The sequence below is a fragment of the Arvicanthis niloticus genome, chromosome 4 (genome assembly GCF_011762505.2).
Source record: "Arvicanthis niloticus isolate mArvNil1 chromosome 4, mArvNil1.pat.X, whole genome shotgun sequence".
NCBI classification, from domain to species: Eukaryota; Metazoa; Chordata; class Mammalia; order Rodentia; family Muridae; genus Arvicanthis; species Arvicanthis niloticus.
Genome location: NC_047661.1, coordinates 34,227,457 through 34,253,464, shown reverse-complemented (window position 1 = coordinate 34,253,464; position 26,008 = coordinate 34,227,457). Strand labels below are relative to the sequence as shown.

At 38.5% G+C, this 26,008-nt stretch overlaps 1 pseudogene; it reads left to right on the top strand.

The window, feature by feature from the left end:
* Positions 1–10,162: 10,162 nt before the first annotated feature.
* Positions 10,163–23,847, top strand: LOC117706849 (NHP2-like protein 1; annotated as a pseudogene).
* The last annotated feature ends 2,161 nt before the right edge of the window (positions 23,848–26,008 follow it).

The window sequence follows — 26,008 nt, the reverse complement described above, 5'->3', positions numbered from 1 at the left end:
TAATGATAGGAATTTGAAAGGAACATTCAGTGCATTTTCTCTTTACCTCCATGATTCACTGCTTAAAGATTAAAAATTCACAAATGAAATAAAAAGCTTTGTGAGGCCATCATGGCCAATATTAGAACACAGAACCATCTGTTCCACTCTCTAAAATTTCAGAGAAATTTAGATGGCATGTTTGTAGGAAAGCCCTGCTAAGTGGATTCCATGACAAAGACTTCCACTGATGCCTCCTGGTAAACCAAATTTAGTGTGTTTTATGGCCCAGAAAATGATCCTAGTCAGGGAAACTGGCTTTGTAAATGCCTTAGAAATTAAAGGAACAATTCCCAATTCAAGCGTTGTTCGCAATGTAAATGTGTTCAGTAAAACCCAACACCAGCCATTCCCAGGAAACCTGCAAGACATTACAAAATACTCAGTTACCACTGAGCAGCATCGAGAACATTCAGCATGAAACCAGAACCAAGATTATAGGATAAAAATTCTACTCTTTGAGAGAGTGTGCCCTCACAAACATAATAGGATAACATCTGAACAGTTAACTAGCAACAGATAGCCCTGACATTTTGAGATCTCAGTTAGCCTCATATTTGTATTCCGATGACTCTAGGTTTGTAGCCTCTCTTGGATAAAATGTTTGAATTTCATTAATGCATACAATATCATCACAGGGTAAACTCACTGAGTACTTGTAGCTATGTGGTTACTTCACCTGACTCAAGTGTCTTACCTTGTTCTTTCACAGAATATCTAATGATAATTGCTACCTTCCATATTTCCTAGAAACTTATGCCCAGAGAAGTCCATCTAGGTACCCTGCTCAAGGTCACAAAATTCTACCAAGAAGAATTGGTTTTAAGTAGAAGCATTTTGGTCTAAAGTCTCAACTGTCTACTACTATCCTGGGTAGCTCATACATTCTCTTTATAAATAGAGATTAAACAGTTTTGCCTTGCTTCTGAGCTCCTGGTTTAGTAGGGTGAAAATAGACGAGATGGTAAACAAATGCATAAACATGTGGTAAATGACTGAAACTGTGACAAAGAGAATCACATTCTTATCTGTAGAGGATATATGCCAAGACCTCCAGGAGGTGATGGAACAGCAGATACGACATTGAAAATATCTATCTATATATCTCTATATCTCTATATCTCTATATCTCTATATCTCTATATCTCTATATCTCTATATCTCTATATCTCTATATCTCTATATCTCTATATCTATCTCTATATCTATATCTATATCTATATCTATCTATCTATCTATCTATCTATATCATTATGGTAGAAAAAATGGTGGCATGCAGCCAAGAGTTCCACATTTTGATCCACAGGCAGCAGAAGAGAAGGAGACTGTGTCACACTGGGCTTAGCTTGAACACAGGAGACCTCAAATCATGCCCCCACAGTGACATACTTCCTTCATCAAGGCCATATCTGGTGAGAAAAGGCTGTATTTCTTAATAGTGCCACTTCCTATGGGTTAAGCATACAAACACATGAATCTGTGGGTGCCAAATATATTCGAACCACCATAATACCTCTGATAAAGCTTGTGCTAAGAATGGTATGATGTTAACAATGACAACCAATAATAAAATGTAATTACTAACAAAATGGTGGAGTAGGGCATTATTAAGTGAAATAATGGTTTATGGAACAGAAACATGAATTCATGACAGTTGATCTTATAACCTGCTGAGAGATTCATCATTGGGCAGTGTACTCAGAGTAGATACACCAGATAAAGGAATAATTTATACTCTGAAAATGACAGTGTTTTCAGCCTGAGGCTTTTATCACAGCATACAGTGGTACAAAATGTAAGATTTGTGAATCATTTAACTCTAGAAAATTTTATTTAATAAGTTTAGACTATTGCTGACCTCAGACCCCTGATACCACAGAAGTGAGCTGCAGAGATGGAGACTTGTGTGAAAAGGCAGGATCAGTTGCTGAAGGATATGATGTTCTGTAAGTGGCTGGCCAGGGAATCCTTTCTGCCAGGTGAGACCGGTGCCGTGAATGGAAAGAGGAAGGATGTATGGGCATTTGAAAGAACAGCCAATCCAGAGATAGGCAGAACTGTAAATAGACATGCTTGAGGAGCAGCAAGAAGCCAGAGGCTGGAGAATAGTGACAAAGAAGGGAGGATCTGGGGGGCGGGGCAGAGAGGAGAGACATAGGGAGACAACTCATATGCTAAGATGTGTTATAGTTCATAAATATATCCCTGGGACAAGTGTTTGTGGAGCATCATAGACAAGGTGAATGAACTCAATGTACATTACTGAAGATTATCAGGACCATTCAGTTGCTTCCATTGAGGGTTTCAGGCAGGATCCTCTTCCACTAGAGTTTATTAACGTAACTGGGTTCCAGGTGTGAGGTATATTTGTTTGAGAAAACTTCACCAAGAAAAATTATCCTGGGGAAAATCAGTGGAGGCTGTTTGGGCTTTAGTGGCTTTAGCTCTCCTACCTATATAGTAAATAGTGTGGTTTACTACCTTTTAACACTTACTGAAGTATTTCCTAGACAGCGACTGCTGATGAAGGTCATATGATGAGGTGATGTATTCCCCTGACACTGTACCAATTCACTCATGGCTATATAGATTATTAGAGAAATGATAGAGGGGAAAAAAAGATTTGCAAGTATTGAAACCAGAGTTTTGCTGCTGACAAAACACCTAACATAAACAATATAAAGGCTTTATTTTGCTGCACAGTCTCAGAATTTTCAAGTTCTTGGCTCTGCTAACTATGGGCCCATGGTAAGGCAGAGAGCGTCACTGTGGCAGGAGATGGTGTCAGAGCCTTACATTTCCTGGAGGACAGGAAGCTGACGGAGCAGAAGGAACTAGGGAGTGTGTACTGACTTCTGAGCATCACCAGACCCTCAGAATTTACTTCCTGAACTGGAATCTACCCTTTACATTCTCATCATTTCCAAAAGTGGCAGCGCTGGTTGTGGACCAAACATTCAGCAAGACAGCCTGTGGGGAAAGTTCATATTTATACTTAACAGCAAGTTTGCTTCTATGCTAATAAAAATAATCTTTAGGATCTTTCTCTATTGTCAAAGCTCTAAATAACAAAAAACATGTGTATCCTAAGCAATGTGTTCCTAAAGACAAGTGAAGACCATTCTGAAAAACAACACAGTTTTGCCACGTTTTCCTCAATTTGTAGTGGAACAGAAGATGGAAATGGAAAGTAACAGATAATTTAACAGGTATATGAGAAATACTGGATTAGTTCTATGAAAAAATCTGCTTCAATTAAAAAAGCACCTGCTGTTTAAGAAGCAAACAGAATATATAAGATACAGTAAATACAGTAAGATACAGCAAATAAACTATTTTTTTTTACTAGAAATCAGTATAGAGCATTTTGAATTTGAACATCACAAAACAACAATTTAAAAATAGTATTAAACCTTACGGTACAAAAATTGAGAAAAATGCCAGTGATACGATGTTAAGTGAAAAGGTGAGTTAGATTCCCTTAAAGAACAAGAATAGCTGGGTATGATGTTACATACCAGCAATTATACCTCTCCTAACTGAGTGGCAGGAGGATGATGAGTTCAGGGACAGCCTGGGCTATATAGAAAGACTGGTATTTCAACATGGCAAAATTGAAAAATAAAAAAGGAATATCATCTTTTAACTATTGTTGCTTCTGTGCAATTTGGGGTTTCCCCTCAACGCCCCGCCTTTTAAAACTTTATACTGCATAATATACTCTGCAATATGTCCCTATTGTTTTCAAAATCTAGAAGATAAAATTAAGAAAACAGTTGTAGAAACAATTTTGTTTCCTCGTTGGGACTTCCAAAAATGCAAATTACTGCTGAAGAAGTTAAGAATTATCAAGCTGTAGATGAAAAACTCCTTCTGCCCCAAATGGGCAAGACAGAACTGCAGACAGAGATGAGGAGGATGGGGATATTCTGGTTTCATATTGATGTGAGATTAAAACGGAGGAGCTAAAAGTCATTGTTTTAGGAGAGAAAAACAGAATCTGAAAGATAAATTCTGATAACAAAAGTTATTTTGCAGTAAACTTTCACCATTCTTTTGGAGGAACGAAGGAAGAGATATTTAGAAGTAACTTGTAGAAACCCAGTAAGTTGCCCAGTGGCATGTGAAAATAGTGGTTTATTTTATGGGGTAAATTTAGAGTTTGCCTGGCAGCTTTGGGATTCAACCCTACATAGTCTCTTTCTTTAAGCTGTTACTTGTTGCTAAGGCACATACTTCTAGGATTACATATCAGATATCATCCATGACCTCCCCTCCCTCCATCCCTCCATCTCATGACTGAGAAGCAGGGGGATTATGAGTTCAAGGACAGCCTTCCTCTCTCCTTCCTTCTGTCTGCATCTCTATTTTATTTCTTTCTCACTCGCAGTTTTCCCTCCTCTTGATTTCCCCTCTCACCCTCCAATATATTCCCACTTCCATTTACTGAGATGGAATTTCCTCATTAAAACCTTGAAGAAGCCATAAAACACACTGTTATTTTAAATTACTTCATCTTCATACATTTCATGTTCACTGCCTTACTGAGTCCCCAAAGGAACTTGTGAATTACACTAGATTAGTATCGTTTCATGTTTGCAAAGATAGAAAGCTGGGGCGAAGCGAACGCCTCGTCTATCTGCAATATCATAGTGTTATTCATCATAGTCAGGGCCATTGCTCCCAGGACAGTTTTCCTTTTTCCATCACACCATGTTTGGGGTGTGATTCCTAAAGGCATAAAAGAGAAACACAACGAGGTGATGGTTCATTTGAAAAAAGTAGGACAAATACCCACACAGCTTGTGTATAAACAGGTAAATTAACAAGGACATTCGATTTTGTTAAGAAGTCAGAGAAGTATTTACTTGCTGTTTTACAGAGATTTACATACAGTTGTAGAGTTTTGATATTACTTCAAAACTCTCCAGGGCATAAACCTTTAAATATTTTCCTGGAATGATACTGCCTGCTTCTTTTGATATATGCATTCATTAATATGTGAGCCATTATTTAAAAAGAATAATTTCAAAAAGTCAACTTCCTTTTAATTTTGTTTCTTTCTCTCTTTCTTCTTTCTTCCTTTATTCACCAAGGTCTTGATATGTAGCCCAAGCTAGCTTCAAACTCATGTTCCCTTTGCTTCTGCCTCCCCAGTACTGGGATTAAAAACTCGCCTCAGCACATTGGGCTTTAATAATGCTCCATAAGAATCTCCAGAACAGGCCCTGGGAGGGTCCATTTCAAGGTGATTCCTTCAAAGCATCTTGGGGAAAGATGGAGACGGGGCAGTTTGTGCCTTTCTATGTGGCTCTATATGGAATGGAAAGGAAGCAATAAGCAATAGTGTTTGACCCAGAGACGACAAGTGTCATTTGCCGATTCAGGATAATCTCCAGAGTTTCAAGAATGTCACTGATTTTGTCTGGCAATGCCATCGTATCCTGGAAAGGCTGTATTTTCCCTTCACTTGACCATTTCCCCTCTTGTGAGGTAGATGATTTCATTCAGTTGGGATGACCTGCAAAACATAATCGCAAGGTAGTTTCACTCTTGTCTCCTTCTGTTTTAAATATAGACTAATATTGGTCTTTCTCACCTCTATGTGCAAAGTTAGGCAAACTTAATGGCCTCTGTGTCAATTGCCTGTGTCTGGGTAATACAGGTCAAGTCATAGAAATCCACCTCCATTGTGTAATTTGACTATCAGTAGCACATGTTACCGTCCTGTGTTTAAAGTTGAAGTTTCCTCCTGTCTGGCAGTGTGGGTCTTCTGAGTGAACATGAGCTTTCATCAAACCTCTGGTCCTCCTCTTCTCCAAGTGGCAAATGGAAGGTTCTGGATATCACCAACAGTTGGAACAACAGGGACAGAAAATGAGAGAGGCTTCACAAGACAGTACTTTCCTGCTCCATGTGTGGCCTCTAGCATGCAGTGAGTTGTTCATAGCTGACAAGATGACTGAGTTGATGGGTGACTTGTCTAGGGGCTCCTGTGACTTTTTTTATACTGCCTGTAAACACTTGAGCAGAGCTCAGTGACTCTTGGCTATATGATTTGTAACTGTATCTTGAAGTAATGGACTGTCTCTTTCCCCTTTGTGGCATGCCATGAGTTTCACCAAGTGTCTGATAAATATATGACTAATAAAAGATAAACAAACAGACCTGTATGTCATGTTGGTCATACATTCGGAGGAAGTACACTCCCCATTAGCAAGCACTGGAATGGGAAGAACATAAAAATAACAACAAAATAATATTGAGATTGCACGGGTACAGAAGCAGAAGTGATGAGATTAAGGTAATTTAGAATAGAAAAGGGCAAAAGGAAATAAAGAAGAATACAAAGGGAGAAGCTGTGTTCCAAAAGCAAAGGGAGGACGTGTTGGCCATTAAGAGCCCATTAGTCAGACTGTCACAATGCAAAAGAGGAAGTGGTCCCAGCTTGTTGCTGCATTGGTGGTTAGGTGGAAAATTGCACAGCAACATATGACCTGGAAGATTAAACGAATGGAGTGTCTTCGCCCACACACTTTGAAGATTAAATAAGAAAGAAGTAGAAGCAGCAGCTACTTTTACTTGCTTTTAAAAAAGCTTTATGTACTTGTTTTAAAAGGGTGGAAGTGTAAGTTATAAGCAATATTAAAAGGTTGAAAGAAAGATTTAATTTAAAGGCAATAAGACCATTAATATGTCTCTTAAATAATAGTTGGCTATTAGGAACCTATTTAATGAGATTCAGTAGTGACTAAAACCACCTTGTCTATCTGTTAAGCTAAATATTAGTGATTTTGCTTGTTATAGGAAATTTAGTCTAACTGTTTTAACACAGTAGGAAAGCTACAAATAATAACAGTGAGTTATATTTGCTGAGTGTGTGGAACAAAATCAGCTATTGTTTTGTAGACTCTGATCTTCGTGTCATTCCCCTGGACCCCCCCCCACACACACACATACACACACTTCTCACAGGCTGCTGTATTAGTGTAGCCATGTCCTCAGTCAGTTTGGGTAACTGAGTCCTGGAGAGTCTTATTAACCTGTCTGAGATCACAACCAATAAGTCACCTGATGACACCCATCATTAAAGCAATATCCAGCTGACTTGGACAAACCTGGTGTTGGCAGTCGTATCAGCTAGAGGCTGATGAGCTAAATTTCATCCCAGACCTCTGTGCTGTTTTTGTGATGCCAGTAGAGGAAGCCTTGTTAAAAACACCACAAGAGACATGTCTATCACAAACCTTGATTGTACTTCTGCACAGTTTCAGCCAGATCAAAGATAGGAGACAAGCCAGTAGGGCTCCTGAAGTCTTGACCTTCCTTGACATTTCTATAGCTCCAATGTTTAATTCTTTGTCACCTGCCATCTCTAAGATCTACATGACTGTTGTTCATTATCTGAAGTTCTCTCTGTGTGTATCTGTGTGTCTGTGTGTATGTGCATGTGTGTGTGCATGCATGCAGTGTGTGCAGATGGAGGCAAAAGTCAACTTTTTAAAAAAGTATCATTCTTTAGGAGCCAACCATTTTTTTGTTGTTGTTGTTGAGATAGGGTCTATCACTATTACACTATACTGGCTCACCAGTGAACTCCAGGGTTCTGTTTGACTCAGCTCTTCAGTGGCTGGAATTGTAAATGTCTGCTATCATGCCAGGTCTTTCCATGTGAGTGGTAGGGATTTAACTCTGGTCTCATGATTACACTTCCTTGACTGTGAAAGGCCCAGAATATGCTTTCTGAGTTTTTTTTGCATCACCTCATCTTCTGTCTTCCATATTGCTTGTGGACTAGAGGAGAGGTGGACAAGACTCTCTGGTTCCTGAGAATGTAAGAAAATGCTTACAGAAGTCAGGAAATGTACATGAAGACCACCTAGAAATTGGTACCTGTGGTATTGTATTATAGGAATAATTGGGGGAAAATGATGAATGGAAAAGCTTCAAAATAATAACCAAGGGCATTGGGAGATGGCTCCATGGCCAAGTGTTAGCTGTGCAAGCACGAAGACTTGAGTTTGGATCATCAACAGCCATGGAAGGAGCTAGGTACAGTGGTGCTACCTGTAAAAATACTGCTCGAGAAGGATCAAAGATAGACAGCTTCCAGGGGCTTGGTATCTAGCCAGTTTAGCAAAACTCATGAGCAAGAGCTTCAGTGAGAGATCTTGTGGTGAGTTATAGAGGAAGACACCTGACATGTGGCTAAGGCCGTCACATGCACACACAGTACACATAAGCAAGTTACTGTTTCACAAATAAACTTATACAAAACCAAAACTTAGAAAATAAGAACCAACTTCGAGAGGAGTTCTGCGCTCAAATAATTACTATCTGTCAAAACTGCAAAACTTAACAAATGCAGCCAGTACGGCAATTTATTTTCTGCAACAGTTAATAATTAAATCTCCGAACTCATTGTCTCCTGCTAATGAATACATAACAAAATTATTAATGTAAATTCTTGCCCATATGTGTCTGTTTTTTCTTTATTCCTTTGCTATTTTCTCTGTGTTTTTAAAGGTTGAATTTAAAATTTTATATACTCCAATAATGCTTCTAAGACCCATTTTTCCCTCTAGAGATTGCTGACCAATTAAAGTTTTAAATAATCAAAACATCATCATCTATTTATCCTCCACAAGCTGCATTTTGGATAAGGTGATTAGGTTAAGAACTGCACCATTTTTGCCTCTGTGTAGTGCCCACCACATTGACATAATTTTATAACTAAACAGTGCTAAGTCCTTTGAACCTTTATCCTGAACATATACTTTAAAGGAAATCCTTATGCATGTACACTAGATGATGTGGGAGTTGAAAGTCTGGAAAAGATACACCAAGACCTTTATACAAGATACTCAGCCAAACAAGTTCAGTTGAAATGAAGCACACCATTCTAGAAATAACACAGTGTTGATACCAGTAAGTTAAACCAGATGGCATGTTCGGATAGTGTCCTATGTCGTGTTAGAGACTCTGTAGTCACCCTTTGAAAATCCATTCCATCCTTAATACTGAAGTGGAAAGGAAGCTCTTTGCATGTAATCCATATTTTTCTTGATGTATCATCAGTCTGTTTCTTCTTAGGCTCCCTGCCTTACAACTGAAAATAGACGATGCCTAAAAGCACCTTTCCATAAACCTAAGGAGTCTTAGGTTTTGTGCTTCTTTCATTAACTTAAATAACTGATTGTTTGTAGTTTTTGGTGGACTAGTTTACCCTAGGAATTAGCAAAGTTGCATGGTGCACTGTGTGATGTTCTTTTTGCCCCCGGCATATGTAGAGATGGCTAGCCTATCTATCCCCAGGTATGTTAACAACAATCTCACATAAGAAGTGAGATTTTCTACCCTCATTTTAAATTTTAATTTCTTCAGCAGATGTGGTTGGACAGCTAAAGAAAACCTACAGAATAAACTAACCTGGGCTCATAGGAACACACAGAAACTGAATGACCAACCAGAGAGCATACAAGGGACAGATGTAGGTACATTACACATCAGTAACAGATGTAAAACTTGGTCTTCATGTGAGACTCTAACAACTGGAACAGAGGCCGTCTCTGACTCTGTTGCCTGCTTTTAGACTCCTTTCCCCTAACTAGGCTGTTTTGTCTAGGCTCAATAGGAGAAGATGTGCCTAGTCCTAATGCAACTTGATATACCAAGGTGGGTTGATATTCATGGGAAGCCTTCTTTTCTATGCTGAAGAAGGGAGTGGTGTGCGGGGGTTGGGGAGGTGAAAGGGAGGGACTGGGAGGACAGGAGGGAGGAGAAGCCTCAATTAGTGGTAAAATCAATTAATTAATTAATTAATTAAGGAACTCAACAAAAGATGGCAATGGGAGAAAAATTGCTTCATGCTTATAGCAGCTCTGGTTGATTCTCAGCCCATAAGCTTTGTATGGGTTTTACAGGAAAAGGTTTATTGAAGTGGAAACTTCTAGTTTCTTTGGAAAATTTGTTATGTCAAATGATGGTTTGCTAGGGCACACAGGTGAAGTGATATCTTGGTAAAGCAAGCACATGAAAGACTGTTTTCCTGAAGCAGACACAGGCGAAAAGACATTTGGATACAGCAAACATATGAAAGAACCTGTGATGAAGGAGTAGAAATATGACCCCACAGACAGTGGGAGGTGAGTACTGAGCCTTGGTTTGGTTTGCTCTGCCTCATTATTCTCCACTAACGACACACATGTATTGGTTTGCCTTACATAGTGTTGTTGAGCTCAACTCGTGATAACATTGCCATTGAGAGAAACTCACCCAAAAACTGCTCTCAGGGTTTCCGAGGCAGCTTGCCACTTCTGCTGTCTCACCTCAGGCTCGTTGGTTGGTCTGGCGGTTTCTTCAGGATTGAACTACATCTGCCTGGTGTCTGCTTGCTGAAAGGACCGGACTGTAGCTCCCAGTTCGTGCCGATATCTGCCTGCCTAGAACACCAGTCTGCAGCTGCTGAATCGTATTTGGTGTTGGCTACGGAAACAAATTGCTGTCAAAGATTAAGCTCGCCCCAAAAGAACTATTTCTGAACAGGTCCACTTTTCCCATATCCTAATAATTTTCTCTTCCAGTACTTCTCCTGGGTGGTGGGCTAGAGGAAAGATTGAACTCTTATTAAAAGTAGGTTGCAAAAATTTATGCCTACAGTTTAGTTTTTATGATTCCAAAGTATGTGTATTTGTCTGTGAGATGGGGTGTGCGTATAGAAGTGCAGGTGTCTGCAGAATCTGAGTGCATTGGATCCCCTGGAACTGGAGGTTGGTAGTTGTAAGGCACCTGATGTGGGTGAACTCTAGACCACAACAAAATCTGTAAGTACTCCATAAATGCCATGCCATCTCTCTAGCTCTTGTGTGTCCATTTTTGCAACCACCCTGCCAAATGAAGCAGCCATTAGCCACAGCGAATGGCCTCATGAATGTGACGATTTAAATTTAAGTTAGTTCAAATTAAATAGGAAAAAATCTGTTTCCCTAGTCAGAGCAGCTATGCCTCACACACATAAATGCCTATGTGAATTTAATGGCTACTGCAAAGGCTGTGCAGTCAGGGAGTGCTTTCAACAATGCTGGGAGTTAAGAGGACTTACCCTGGAGTGCCAACGAACCTGCTATCCTGTTTACACTCTTATTATTACCCAGGAAAGTAGTTTTCAAAAACTGGCGATTCTTTTCTCAGGTGGTTGAGTGTCTGGTAAAGGTTGATCAATGGCTGAAGTTCAAGGCAAAAGTTGGTTCACAGGTGCTAATTTACATGACGAGAGGGACACAGAGTTTTAGTGTGTGGTTGCACGGTAGAGTTGCTGTAGATAATGGTAATGTATTATGCCTTTCAAGAGCTTAGAAAGAGTTTGAATGCTTTCACAGTAAATAGGTGAGCAGTGAGTACATACATATGTTTACCTTGATTTAAATGTCATAATGTAGATATTCACTGCAGTAACACCTCCATATCTCTGTTCAGAATTTCCTTCTTTCTTTCTTTTTCCTTCCTCCCTCCCTCTCTGCCTCCCTCCCTCCCTCCCTCCCTCCCTCCCTCCCTCCCTCCCTCCCTCCCTTCCTTCCTTCCTTCCTTCCTTCCTTCCTTCCTTTCTCAGGTTGGTAAACCCACACATATTAGGGGTTCTCTTAAATTTTTTTTTAAAAATCATTCTCTGCAGAAAGTCTTTTTTGGCTCCTTAGATAATGAGAAAATTGCTTATGTCTACCTACAACCTATGCCATTGCCTCTGGGAATCCAATGGGGGTTCAAAGATGCAGTGACCTGGGGCAACAGCTTTCTGCATTACATTATCACCTGTCACTACCTCTTACATTCTTGGTAAGAACAAGGTGGCCCTCAACACTCAGGGCAGGACCTTGAGCACCGGCCAGATGCCCAGCAGCTTGCTTGACCTCATTAAAATTGAGCGATCATGTTAATGTTTGGGTTTGAGGCCAAATCTCTTAAAGCTGTTTAAAGTTTCTGAGAATATTATCAGACAGGAGATTTGGCTTGTGATCTTTTCTTTGTATTTTCTAGAACAACTTGAGTGGAAACAGACCAAGTGGGAATTAGATCTATAGATTGGATTAAAGGCAGAGTTTATGTGCTAGAGAAAATTACTTTCAGTACTTGGCTACTTACCTTACCTTTATTTTTAGCTCTACAGATCTAGAAAATAGAAAAATTAATCATTATGGTTAAATGAAAACTTGGAAGCTACAGGATTGATGTGTTCACTGGCCAGGAGAACAAATCATGATGGCGAGTGTTTGTTTTCAGGAAGTAGAGATGGGCTTCCGACAACTTCTACTCAGTGCTGTGCTACTCACAGCCTAACCTGTGTTTTCATGTCCGCCCTGCTGAAGGTCAAAAACTGAATTTAGATGACAGAGAAAGTACAGTACAAGGGAACTGTGCAGTTCCTAGCGGCTTTGTCAAGATCATGTGGGACTGGTAACTGATCAGATTTCTGAAGGCTGCAGATTTTCCTGAACATAAATCAAATCTCCACCTATGAAGCATAACGCCTTTCCCTTTCAGTTTAATTATTTACTGCCGAAGGACATGCTTCCTCTCTTGTATAGGCTCCAGTGAACTTCCCCGCACAGTGGTCCTGTCAGGCTGGTGCAAATGCCTTCACTAATTGGTGTCCTGCCCTGTTGTCCTCATGCTGAGTTCAGCATGAAGCTGGTCGCTCTCAAAGAACAGGCTTAGTGTGATGAAAGTAACCCTGCAGACCACAGATGCGTGGTGCCTGAGAGTGTTTGTTCAGTCAACATGGACACTTTTCAAACACAAATAATACAGGTGGCCAGAACTGATCGTTACTGTTAACTCTCATGGCCAGAATACTCCCTGAACTTGGGGCATTCCGATACCCATTAGAAATTGATGGCTCTGGTGCTAATCACCATAAGAAGTATTCTTGGCCACAGAGAACTCAGAAGGCAAGGATGAATTCTTATTGTTGTGTGACTACAATTTTTTTTTTTTGAGCTTGCAAAGGAGACTTCTGGGCAACAACATTATCATGTACCTGTATTTTAGTTTCTTTGTGTACAAAATTATCTTTAGTGTCTATAAGTTGGTTAATGCCCTCTTTATATCTGAAAGTATAAAAGCATATGACATAAGAGAGATGCAGAATAGCAGTGAGGATTCTAGAGCAGATCATGACTTAATTTTTGAAAATTATTCTTTACAGAGATTGAAAATAGGAGCAGAGATTGAATGAGGCAGGCATCTTTCATAACAACATGACAAAATCATCACACTATCTTTATATACCCAGAATCTAACCATTCTCTGAGTATATTACAATTTCTACACACCCTTACTATCATTGCATGAGCTGAACTTTACAACCTCTCAGTAAAGTAGATAGCAGCTATCATAATGCAGAAGTTCAGATGCTCAAGTTGGAGATTGTCCATTTCTTTAGTTGTGAATATAGTTCTCCACAACTCATAATTAAAGCCCAAATTTTATGCTTTGGTGACTATAGTCAACCTTTTCAATATTTTTATATATAAAATATATGGAGTTTTCCCTAGGCACTATGACATATTCCTGTAACCCCAGCTCTTGGGAACCAGAGCTGAAGGACTGTCTTAAGATTGAGGCCTGGTCTGTATAGCAAGTCAGGCCTATGTAATGAATCCCTGTCTCAAAAATCACACCAACCCAAAGCCTAGAACCCTGCACTATGTAGCATGTACACCGGCTTAGTTTAAGAAAGATTAGTTGATTTGCAATGTTCTGGTCCCATTTCTATGTAATAAGATTATAAAATTATGTTTTCTTCATTTTCAAAGATATATAGATATTTTCAATATTTGTAGAGATAGGGGTGGAATAATCTTGCCTGTTTATAGCTGTGCGGGCAGGTGATTGTACCAGGTGAGTGAAGGGGAAAGGTGCAAAATGGCCTGGTGAAACCCAGCTCCTTAAAGCCAGAAGAAACAGACTCAGACACAATAGGAGTGAATACTGACATTAGCCTTGCAGACTCCTACAAAGCCTGTTGCAGCTCTACCACTTTTCCCTCCTCTCCCTCTCTCTTTACTCCCTCTCTTCCTCTTCTCCCTCTTCTTCCTCTCACTCCTCCTCCTTTTTCTTCTCTTTCTTCTGAGGAAAAAAACCCCACAAACATTGAACAATTCTTGTGACTACTCTGCCTAGGCAATAAAGAGGAAGGCTTTGTTGTGAACAGATTGTCATGGCTCCTTGAGACATCTTGACCTTGTGTTTCAACAATGGTCATGCATCTTCCCACACCATACTGATAAATCAAAAGGGGAACCCCAAAAACACTCTTTCTCAAGTTTGCAGAACAGCCATCGGCTCTCATGTTAAGTGATGTTTGGTTTTCTGGCAATGATTTTTCTGTGGAGCCAAAATTTCCTCCAAGCAAGAGGCAAACATTTACGTGAATCTTATTGGGATTTAACAAAATTATTACATGTAGTTTTGGGTGTACTAAGGTAGACTTTTTTTAAAAAAAGATTTAAATTGCTTACGGTCATATGACTGTTCTAGTGAGTCAACACATTGCTAAATGGTATCTTGTTTGCAACTTCTCTGTTTGCAAAAGACATCTTTTTCAGGGGACCTAGTCTGGCTGTTTTGGATGGCATTAACCTCAAAAGGGCATTCTCCATGTTCACTTATTTTTATGCTGAGTCTCCCTTTAGTAGTTGGGCCAAATCCTCTTTATCTTGGGACACAGGGAAAAGACTTTTATTCTTGTTTTCAAAATCTTGCTGATTTGCTGAACAAACCTCCAGCTTGATCTTTTTCCTTTTGTAAGTTACATAAGTCATGCTGTGTGAACTAACATCTTGTCACTCATTGTCCTAAAGCAAGCCAAACTGGTGAGAAACCACCTACTGCTGAACTTCAAGCCTGTGCCAAAAAGGCAAGCGCTACATGCTGTTCTGTTGTGTCCTTGAGTGATCAAACAGTTCTGAGAGCAAACTGGGGCTTCAGCAGCGGGAATCACAGGGCTTCCGGAGCCAAGCAGAGGGCAGAGAAGCCAGGGAGGGCTTTTCTTAAGGTGAGGGGACACTTGCAAATACAGGCACACTTGCTTTGCTCTTCGGTTCAGGGCACTTGAACACTCCCATAGTAGTCAGACTGATGCAAATGCTGCTCAGAGAGTGGAGAGACATCAGAGCCCCATGGCCCGGTGGTTTTTTTTTTTTTTTTTTTTTTTAATTTATTTCTTGTAAATATTTAGGTGCATACTTATATTCTGAAATTGTTATGGAAAAATCCAAGGTATCTCTGTCGCTTGTGTGGCTTCACATACACATTCACACACGTATGTATATGTATGCTTCACGGTGACCTATTCCCCCCTTCTAGTTTAGGCTGTTCTGTCTATCTTTGGTAGAGGGAATGAGATCTGAATAATGGAGTGAATGAGAAACAATTATTTTCAAAGTCACTGGTAATTTCAGAAAGTTGTTTATCTTGACTAGAACAAAATTTCAATATTGCAGGGCCCTGAGAAGAAATATCTTTCCAGAATCATCTTTGGAAGATCAATAATTTAGTTAAAAGCGAGTAACTTTAAATTCATGCAGTTCTTGTACCTGAAGGTACAGAACCAATATTGTATTATACATTAAAACTTTTAGAGTAACATTAGGTTTTGAAGACACTGAAAGGGGATAGCTGCTATTATTTTTTAATTTAATTTAACTTTTAAAAACATTCATTTTATATCCTGCTCACTGCCCCCTCCTGGTCACCCCTCCCACAAGTCTTCCCCCAACCCCCATCCCCTTCTCCTCTGAGCATGTGAGCCTCCACCCTACCCCTGTGGGTACCCTGGCACTTCAGGTCTCTGTGAGGCTAGGCACTTCCTCGCCCACTGAGGCTAGACAGGGTAGCCCAGCCAAAAGACCATATCCCATATACAGACAACAGCTTTTGGGATGGCCCCTGTTCCTGTTGTTCGGGACCCATCCTAGCTGCTATTTCTAATCACAATATTTGTACTTTTATATTCCTCACAGACTGACATCATTACCATGAGTCATAGGCTTCAAAATACTGAAACAGTTATTAGATTTGGAATGAATGATGGGCTCATAGTCTTGAAAACGGAATGGGCAGTAATACATGACATAGTGAATTTATAATCTCATGTCTTCAGTGTGTCTTAGTTTAGGCTGCTGCAACTAAGTAAAACATCCTGGGTATTTATACAAAGAAGTTATAAAACCTGGAAGTCTGAGCTTAAGGTAGGATCCCATGTGTTTTGGGGAAGTATTCTCTCCTGGGATGCAGATGGCTGACTTCTTACTTGTTACACTACAGAGACTTGAGAGGTTTAAGGGACTCTTTCATAACATTCATCCATTCACCTCCATGCTTGGGACTTAACCACATCCCAAGGTCCTTCCTACTATTGCCATCCCAGGGAGTAGGAACTCAGCATGTGTCTGGGGCACACAAGCTTTGAGTGCATACCAGCTTCTCTCTGCTCTGATCCTGGGTTATTTCTCACTAGGTTCTTTCTTGTTTACAGAAGAGATGCTATTTCTTGAGCCTCTATGGACTTAAGACTCATGTTACGCTCTTTTCCCGCCTTCTCTTTGCCCTTCATAATTATTAATTTATACAGTTATAAATATTAATGGATTCACTGTGACATTTCTATACATGCTTATTGTCATGCTTCAGTCAGTCTGCTTCTCTCATCTTTTCATTCTTTTTTTTCTTTCCTTGAATTCATTCTGTTTTCACTATAGCATTATTGTTTTAAATTCTCTTTTTTGCATATGAAGGGAAATGCAATATGCAATACTTGTCTTTCTGCAGCCACTTTACTTCACTTGATGAGATGACCTCTGGTTTCATTCACCCCTCCATCCCTTGCTCTTTATTGTGTATTGTTTTCCCTTTCTTTCTCTGGTCTGCGCTGCTGTTCAGTCAATCACAGCTATTATTCTCTATACTTTATCTCCTTGTCTCTTCTTCATCATCATGAAGATTTCTTGGGTGCCAAAGATTGATTGGTTCAAGTCTATTTACCTAGCATCCATCAGAGAACCTGGCAGATAGCAGATGCTCCATAAAGGTCTATGGGATAGAAAGAAATAATTATGGGAAAATCTATGAACGATTTAAAGGCATTAACATTGAATTATGAGTGTGAAGTCCTGGAGTCATAAAAAAAATTACTGAAAGTGATTTATTATTTATTTATTTATTTATTTATCTACTTATAGGCTGTCATTCACATTGCCTTCTTAAAGGACTTTAAGTGTACCACACTTATGATCCTAGGGACTCTGAAGATTTTATTCTACAGGTTATTTATCTTTCTGTCCCCCCACCTCCAAATGTCCTAACAGTGTTTGGGAGCTGGGTCTGCATGAGTTTCCTTCCCTGTCTAACTATTATGGTGGATGTTTTCAATAAGCGTAATGATGAGGGCAAGCCTGTGTGTGCGCCTTGGAAATATGACTTGTATTTGAGACCCAGAATCTAAACAAGGGGTCAGGGATTGAAAATCTGATATACGATTCTAGGCAAGATGGAAATAAAAAATGGAGACCTAATAAAGTAGCTCATTTAGAGTCAATGATTTTAAAATGAGGGTCAGAGAAGTTCACAGTGAGTGAATTGGAAGGCAGCAGATCAGGCCTTAAATCAAAGGGCAATTTTCATTGTCTTTTCATTCTCATTTTCAACTGTGGCACCTGTCACTCTTCACCAGCCTTCTTTCCACCTTGCACATGATTGACATCCATTCATTGGTGAGTATTGTATCTTCTCACACATAGCCATTCTATAGTGGGTTTCAAGCTCCTCTAAAGTAGTGTAATGGTGGGGAAATACACTGTATTCCTTGAGCAATTAATTCTCCTTATATTTAGTTGAAGCACACAGAAAGTTTGTTGTTCAATTCTTTGTAACACAGGAAGCAGAAATAACTTTCAAGATGTGAAGAATGAAAATAGTTACAAATCCTTGCCTCTATTCTCTAAAAGGCAAAGGAATTCTTCCATTATTTGATGTTCTTCTTATCTCCCTTTAAGTTTTCCATAGTGCCAAAGTAAGGCAGATTTTTTTCTTCTTCTTCTATCAAAGGGTTACTACATTTGAAGATAAAATAAGTGAAATGCTGAAGTGTTTTTGTCACTTCTGGCTTTAATATTTGTAAATAATGTGGTGCGATTCATTTCTCAGGGAAAACAAATGCTTCAGCTTCAAAAACTGTCTGTTAAACTGAGAGACAGGTGTATTGTGTTTACAAGGGATATGACATTATACACTCAGCCAGAACAACCCATCCAGATGTGCAGTGATCTGTATCCATGAACCCAGAGGACGCTGTCACAAGTTTTATGGGTAATTTCTGTTTCTGAATGTTTAGACACCTTAGCAGCCAACTGGAATGGGGCCAGTATCAGTGACAACACACATATGAGAGGCCATTGTCGAATCAGCTTCCATCAAACCAGTCAGAAGTGAATGGCACTTCCTCGAAACACTTAGTACAGATAACATTTTGGTTGTTAAATTTACAAAGTGTAAAGTGATGTAACTTTTTTCCTGAAAAAGTCAAGACTGCATTTTCATACCCACATCCACCCACAAACACAGTTCAGTGAGAGAAGCACTAATAAGGTCATCTGACAAAAATAAATAAATAAATCACACAAACTGTGTTTAGCAATTTTCAGCATTTACTGAGAAAGTCCAGGCAGGGGGGCATGGCCTTGCCAATTATGAAAAATGTTATCCTGAATAATTAACAGAATGTGTTGACAAAAATGTCAGCATGAGAGGAGGCAGCAGGCTTCATCTACTGGCGTGTAAGAGAAACCTTTTTGAACCCGAAGGTTTGCTAATTTAATATGTTTTCACATTGCTATAAATCGTTATTGCAAATTTGCTAAAGACAATGTGGTCTTAGAGGAAACTATTTGTGTTGTATATCATAATACACAACATCAATTATTTGGGTGGTAGAATGGTTACTTTGTTGCTCTGTCTCAAAATTAGACAGTCTTTAAAATGAGGATGTCTATACACTGACGAATTAGTTTGTAGATGTGCCTTGTAATTACCATCAGTTGCCGTCTTCTGTTGTTCCATGTATAACACAGTTTCTTGGGTTCTACCTGTAGTGCCATTGGACTCTTATATGAGCAACGTCATCTCCCAGTACACACAGTAATACTGACACCGACGGATGACGGATACTTTGTCTGCTTAGCTGCTCCTAATATCTCCAATTACGTCAGAATGTACACATAGGAAGGATTCCTCAACAAAACATGAGATGGAATACTGAGTATTGTAGAAATGGTCCTTATTTTAGTGTCACAAAATAGGACTTCCTCTTGATTTGGTAGATTTCAGAATCAAAATGAGTTTGAGGTAGACAGAGTTAATGTCTGTTTCTATCATTTCTGTGAGATAAAGTCTTCTTAAGTGTTCACCTAAACCAAGCTTATACTTAGTTCCTAAACTGGGAAACTTTTCTCTCATTGCAGCAGCATTTAACCCTGACAGTAGACCTAATGTTTTTCCCAGTGCTGCCTTTGAGTATTTCTGCGGCTACTTTCCCCTCTACTAGAGTTTCTTTAGATTCCTTTACTTTTTTAATGGAGGCTTTTCCCATTACATATTTCTTTGCTTTTTTCTAGCCCACTGTTATCCATCCTCACAGCACCATTGTGTTTATGCTAATCAGCTCTCAAGATCATTTCTTCTCTCCTGAGATACAGTCCACCCACCCACCACAAAATGATCATCCACCATTAATCCACCCACCCACTCACCCACCCATCCACATTTTGTATACTTTATACTTTATTCAACATCCTGAAAGCCAGATAAATATTTTCCTATTAAGTCTTTCCTCTCTCTCTGTCTCTCTCTGTCTCTGTCTCTCTATCTCTCTGTCTCTGTCTCTCTCTGTCTCTCTCTGTCTCTCTGTCTCTCTCTCTCTCTCTCTCTCACACACACACACACACACACACACACACACACACACACACACACTCTTGTGAACCGCAGTATAGTTGATAGTCATGATATTTGGGATCTAAACCTTGAGCTTCATATCGAATCTACCTTTACCACCATGTCTGATTGATAAGGTTCTGTCATATTTTTATTAACATGTATTTCTTCCTTCCTTCTTGACACTTCTCAATTTACTTTTTTAATTACCTTCTTTATAAAAAGTTAACACAAGCTTTTAACAGGTTTTAGAGAATTTTTAAAGATAGAAATTCATTTGCCTTTAAACTTATTTTATGAAACTATATTTTCTTCTCGTTATATAACGTCATTGTTTTCAATGTTACCTATTTTACCCACTGAACATCTATTGAGTAGAATTAAAATATCATCAGCAATGTATCTGCTGGTAAATACCCAAAGGAAAATACACTAAAACCTCACCTCAGATAAACTCATTGCAACATTATCTATATAGACAAGACATGAAAACTGTCTACCAACCCACTGACAAAGAATCAAAGAATGTTCACACACACACACACACACACACACACACACACACACACACACAGACACACACTATTTAGCCTTAAAAACCAAAGATTATATCATTTGGCAATGATGATATATGAACAATGAGATATGCTTGTTAAATGAACTGATGCACAGAAAGCCAAGTCATGCATAATATAATACAACTCAAATATGGAATTTTACAAAGGCAAACCCATAGAAAAAACACAATGGTGGCAATCAGAGCTGGAGGATAGAAGAAATGAGAAAATGTTAACTCAAAGTATTTACTCTTTCAGCTACATCCAGAGTTTCAATGTGTTGCAGGAAGACTGCCAAACATTCTCCATTGTATATTGAAAAGCAATGTTGGAGTAGCTTTAGGTACTCTAAACACATATGCACAAAGACACACAAATGTCATTACAAGCTGATGGACATGCTAACTTGCTTAGTGAGAACAGTCATTTTGCTATACACACGGACGTCCGAACGTGGTGCACAGCTTAAATGTACATGAATCTTGAGTTTGTACTTGTCGCTTGAGATTCTAATTAAGCCAGAGCACAGGTAAAGACATTCATGTCCATCTGAAATTTGTAAACAGTAAATCAATAACCATATCATTGGGTGAATTCTATATAATAGAATTGTTTTTATACATTTAAGCTAGCTACCCAGGATTCCTTATGTCCTACAATTTATTGTACATTTTAAGATGCAGGTTAAATAACATCTATATTATAATGATTTCCCTCATCTCATGTGATAATAACTTTTTATTCAAAGTTCCATGCGGCTTACTTTTCTGAATAACTTGTGTGGAAATCAGTCACTGGCTATATTTTAAAACTTTTTTTGCTTATTTTAACTGTAATTTAATCTTTAATATATTGTTTCATATGCATATATAGATGTGCATGCTCTGAGGTTAGTGATTAAATCTTTAACTTTCTGAAGCCTACTGAGTATAGTATATAGCTGTTGGGTACTCAGATAAAGCATTAGAAATGATCAATAGTAGTATATATATGTTACATGTAAAAGAAAATGGTATTATTTTTAGTGCAAATTAAATCATTTGAAATAAATACAATCAAATTTTACATGAATTAACTATTATGTGAACATTTTCTATCTTCATCTCATTCAAATAAATTTTAAATTTATAAATATTAAATACCTTTAACAGTTGCAAGGAGATATTAAAAATGAAAACCAGTGCAATCTCTTGAAGAGGTGAGACATGTCCTTCAAAATAATTTCATAATAAGGTATCTCCTGGCTCAGAAGATTTTGATTTTTGTCAGTTTGATCCCAAGGCAAAACTTGAGTATTAATATAAAGAAATAAAATACAATGCCCATGATTTGCAGATTGAAAATCTTATTAGGTAATATACAGTTCCATTAAATAATTCAAAAATTTAATATGATGAAATATTAAAAATTAAGTCACTGTGGCATAACTGGTGGCTTCTAAGAACACACATTTTATTGGTTCTTGTAGTTCTGTGGGTCAGACTACTAGTATGAGCCTAGTCTTGAGGTAACTAAAATCAAAGTCCATGAAGTCTGGGTTACTTTCTGAGACCTAGGGGATATTTCTTCTCTTTCTTGGTTCTAGAACTTTCCTTAAGCTCATTCTTCCATCTTTACAACCAGAGGTGCTGAGTGTCAATTTTTTTTTAATCTTCTTTACTCTCTTCCTTCCTTAAAACAACAACTTTGACCACAACCAAAAATGTTGTTGAATTTATCTCTGGTATATTTGGACAACCCAGAGCATCCAAAATATTCTTTTTATTTCAAGTTTTTAAATTATTAGTATCTTCAAAATCTCTTTTCTTTTATTAGGTAATATAATCCAGGTTCTAAGAATTAAGAGATAGATACCTTAAACAGTCAATATGCTTTTTGTGAAAGCAATGTGGTTTACATATGTATAACATTAGTTGTATTTTCAATGGATGTATTTTAGTGTCATTAGTAGTAATTCTAAATGTCTTATAATTATAAAACATTAGAACAGGAAGGCCCACAAGGGCCATATGTGGTAGTCAGCCTTCACAATAGTTCCTAGTGCTTTCCCCTTCTGGGTAATAAGCCCTTGCCCAGTACCTTCCTAAACACGGGCATGGCAGAATACAGTGGATTTGTGATTGTGTGAATAACTTCTGATAATTTGTCATTGAGAACATCGTAGCTGTTATCTTGATCTTTCAAGATACAGAAAACGAAGTGCTGTGTTACCCTCAAGTCTCCCTAGTGCCCATAAGAAGAAACAGGCCTTATGTCAATAGCTGGTCATGTGGTTGAGCTCTTTGACAGTTCCAGGCAAGGCTTCGCATGACTTCATCCTGACAGACATTCAGACTTGGACTATATTAAAGACTGTGAGAATTTCCAAGCTTAGCCCTTTTGGAATTCCTGACCTATAGTCATTGCGATTAGCCTTATTTGTTACACAGCAATAGACAGTCGGTGCCTTTTCCAATCCACATTGCTAATGTGGCTGAGAAGCAGGAATTGATAATTTCCTTTAAAAAATAACTTTAGGGAACAGTATATCGTCCATGACTACTCAGATAAACTCACCATGCTTGGATCAGTGTGAATTAAACTTATTTAAGCATGGATAGTAATCAAATTACTTCCATTGCCTTCTCCATCGTCACCTGTTTTTAAATGATGTTTCTAGACAAGGGACCTGTTTCAAAATTCTGATTTAGTTTAATTTTGTTGGTTTGAAAATTTTTTTTAAAAAAATGAGTGCTAGAGATGTGATTTTTTTCCCAAGGTGTCTTGATTTTAAAAAGTAAAACTTAGAAGTGAGTTTTACTCCTTTTCTGGTCAGCTTTTCAGTCTGTCTGAGGTGGGCTGTTCTCGAGTAAAGATGAGGCCAGAGTATTGTGGTCATTACAGAGGCTGATGTGAATGCAAAGGCCTATCCCTTTGTAGATTCCTACCTTGCCAAGAAGCTGCTGGACCTTGTACTGCAGTCGTGTTACTACCAAGCAGTTTCAGAAAGGAGCCAACGAAGTCATCAAAACCCTCAGCAGAGGCATTGCTGAATTCATTGTGGTGACAGCAGATGCCAAGCCCTTGGAGATCATCCTGCATCTACCTCTGTTGTGTGAAGACAAGCATGTCCCCTATGTATTTGTGTGCTCCAGACAGGTTTTAGGACGGGCCTGTGGAATTCTCCAGGCCTGTCATCACCTGTTCTGTTACCCTCAAAGAAGGTTCTCAACTAAAGCAGCAGATCCAGTTCATTCAGCAGTCTATTGAAAGGCTCTCGGTATAGGCTGTGGCCTCTGCCCCTTCCTGTCTACTCCCTCCCTGTTTGTATATCATATTGTCTACTAGCATGTAGGGTTTTCAGCCAGTTTCTATTATATTATTATAATTTATAATAATAATAAGTTGTTATTATAAGTAATAATAAATTATAATGATATAATAATATAATAAATAATATATTGTTATAGTTTATTATTATTATTTATATTATATTATAACTACATCTGGTTTTTGTATTTTTATTTGTCTTAACAGGGTTGTTTTGTTCCCATCTCCTTATCTTCTCTTCTACCAGTTTTTAATCTTCCTATTTTTAAAAAAATAAAATTATACCTAAGAGTGGTGAGAGGCAAAATGTTACCATTTAACAACAGGAAGAACCAGGAGAAACTTAAGCCAGGGATAGTGTATAGTTTCATCTGCAAACTTCCTCCACTGCACAAGGTAGAATGACAGTAACACTGACTCCTTGTGCCTTTGCGTATAAGATCTCCATAAATGTCAGCATGACTGAGGAACTTTCTTTGGATAGCAGTCTCTCCCACCCCTCATCATTTGAATTAGTTTGTTAATGTTAGGTCTATGTCCAAGTGCCATTTATTAATGTTCAATGTGCTCTTAATGAATGCAACCTTATATTCTCATTCCAATACCAGCTGTGTTTCTGAGAGTATCAGAGGCAGTAACAATTCAAAGGGATTCTGGGGAAATTGTGGCTATTTGGCAGGAACTTATGGCACAGATAATGCTAGAAGAAAACATCCTCTCCTTGGTGTAAGGGTATGTTATCACTTGGTAAAAGGGATAACATGTTAATTATCAAGCATCCTAATAAATAAATATGTTCATATTTCATTTTAAATGAAAAATATAAAATTTGGTGTATGAATAATGAAACTAGCATTTAAGCTTCCTAATGCTTATGTTTTTTAAGTATGCTGACCTATGTTTGTTTGCCCTAGGGATTCTAAGTAGACAGTGACCAATGATCATTTTTACAGACTCACTTATACTCTCTCATTTTTCCATCAGAGCAATTCTAATTGAAGTCTTAACACAAGCAAAACTGTCTGGAGGAGATAAAAATAAATGTATTCCACTATCAGTTGTTTGCAATACATCTTAATGTGTTTGAGATATCTATGGAAAACATGTAAGAAGGGAGTGTCAGGTCACTGTTGAGGAATATAGTATTTATTTTCTGTGTTAGCTACTTTTTCAGTTGTTGTGACAAAATAAGTGTGAGGAGAGGAGCTTATTTAGGCTCACAGTTTGAGGTGCACAGTCCACCATAGCATAGAAGCATGGCAGCAGGAGCATGGGGTGGTTGGTCACATCACATCCACAGTCAGGAAGCAGGGAGAAAGGAATGCTGTGTTTAGCTCCCTTTCTCTTTTTTATACAATGGGGCCCATGTTGAATGGGTCTTTCCAAGTCAATTAACCCAAGCTAGAAATTCTTGGTCAGACATGCCCAGAAATTTGTCTCCTAGATGCTTCTAGATACTGTCAATTTGACAATTAAGATTAATTTTTATGATACTTTCTTAGTCTGTCACCCTTATGATCTTTATGATCTTCCTGTCATTATAATCTCCCTATGAGATGAAAATCCTGTAGCTCAATGTTTCTCAACCTGTGGTTCATGACCCCTTTGCAATCTTCTATCTCCAAAAGTATTTATATTATGATTCATAACAGGAGCAAAATTATAGTCAGGAAGTATCAACAAAAATGATTTTATTGTGGGAGTCTCTACAACATGAGGGACTGCATTAAAGGGTCCCGGCATTTAGAAGACTGAGAATCACTGTAGTAGTTCTTAAGGGCACTTTGCTTCTACTAATGCATACTTCCTCCTGCAGATCATACTTCAGGAACCAGAAATCCCAAAGTCCTTTGCTCACAGCTCCCTCTAGCCTTTCTTCATGTCATATGCATCATGAACAAGAGAGTTCCCTTTTATGGCAGAACAAACTAGGGTCCACACAGTTGGTCCTAAAGATTATCAAGAGATGACAGTTTTTTGTTTGTTTGGCTTTGTGGCATACAGACAAATACCAAACAGCTTGTAGTATAAGTTGAAGATGAGGTTGAAAGAAGAAGTAGAATATATCCAGATACAGAGTCTGGCTCTTTTGTGGCACCTTAGATGTTATACGAAAA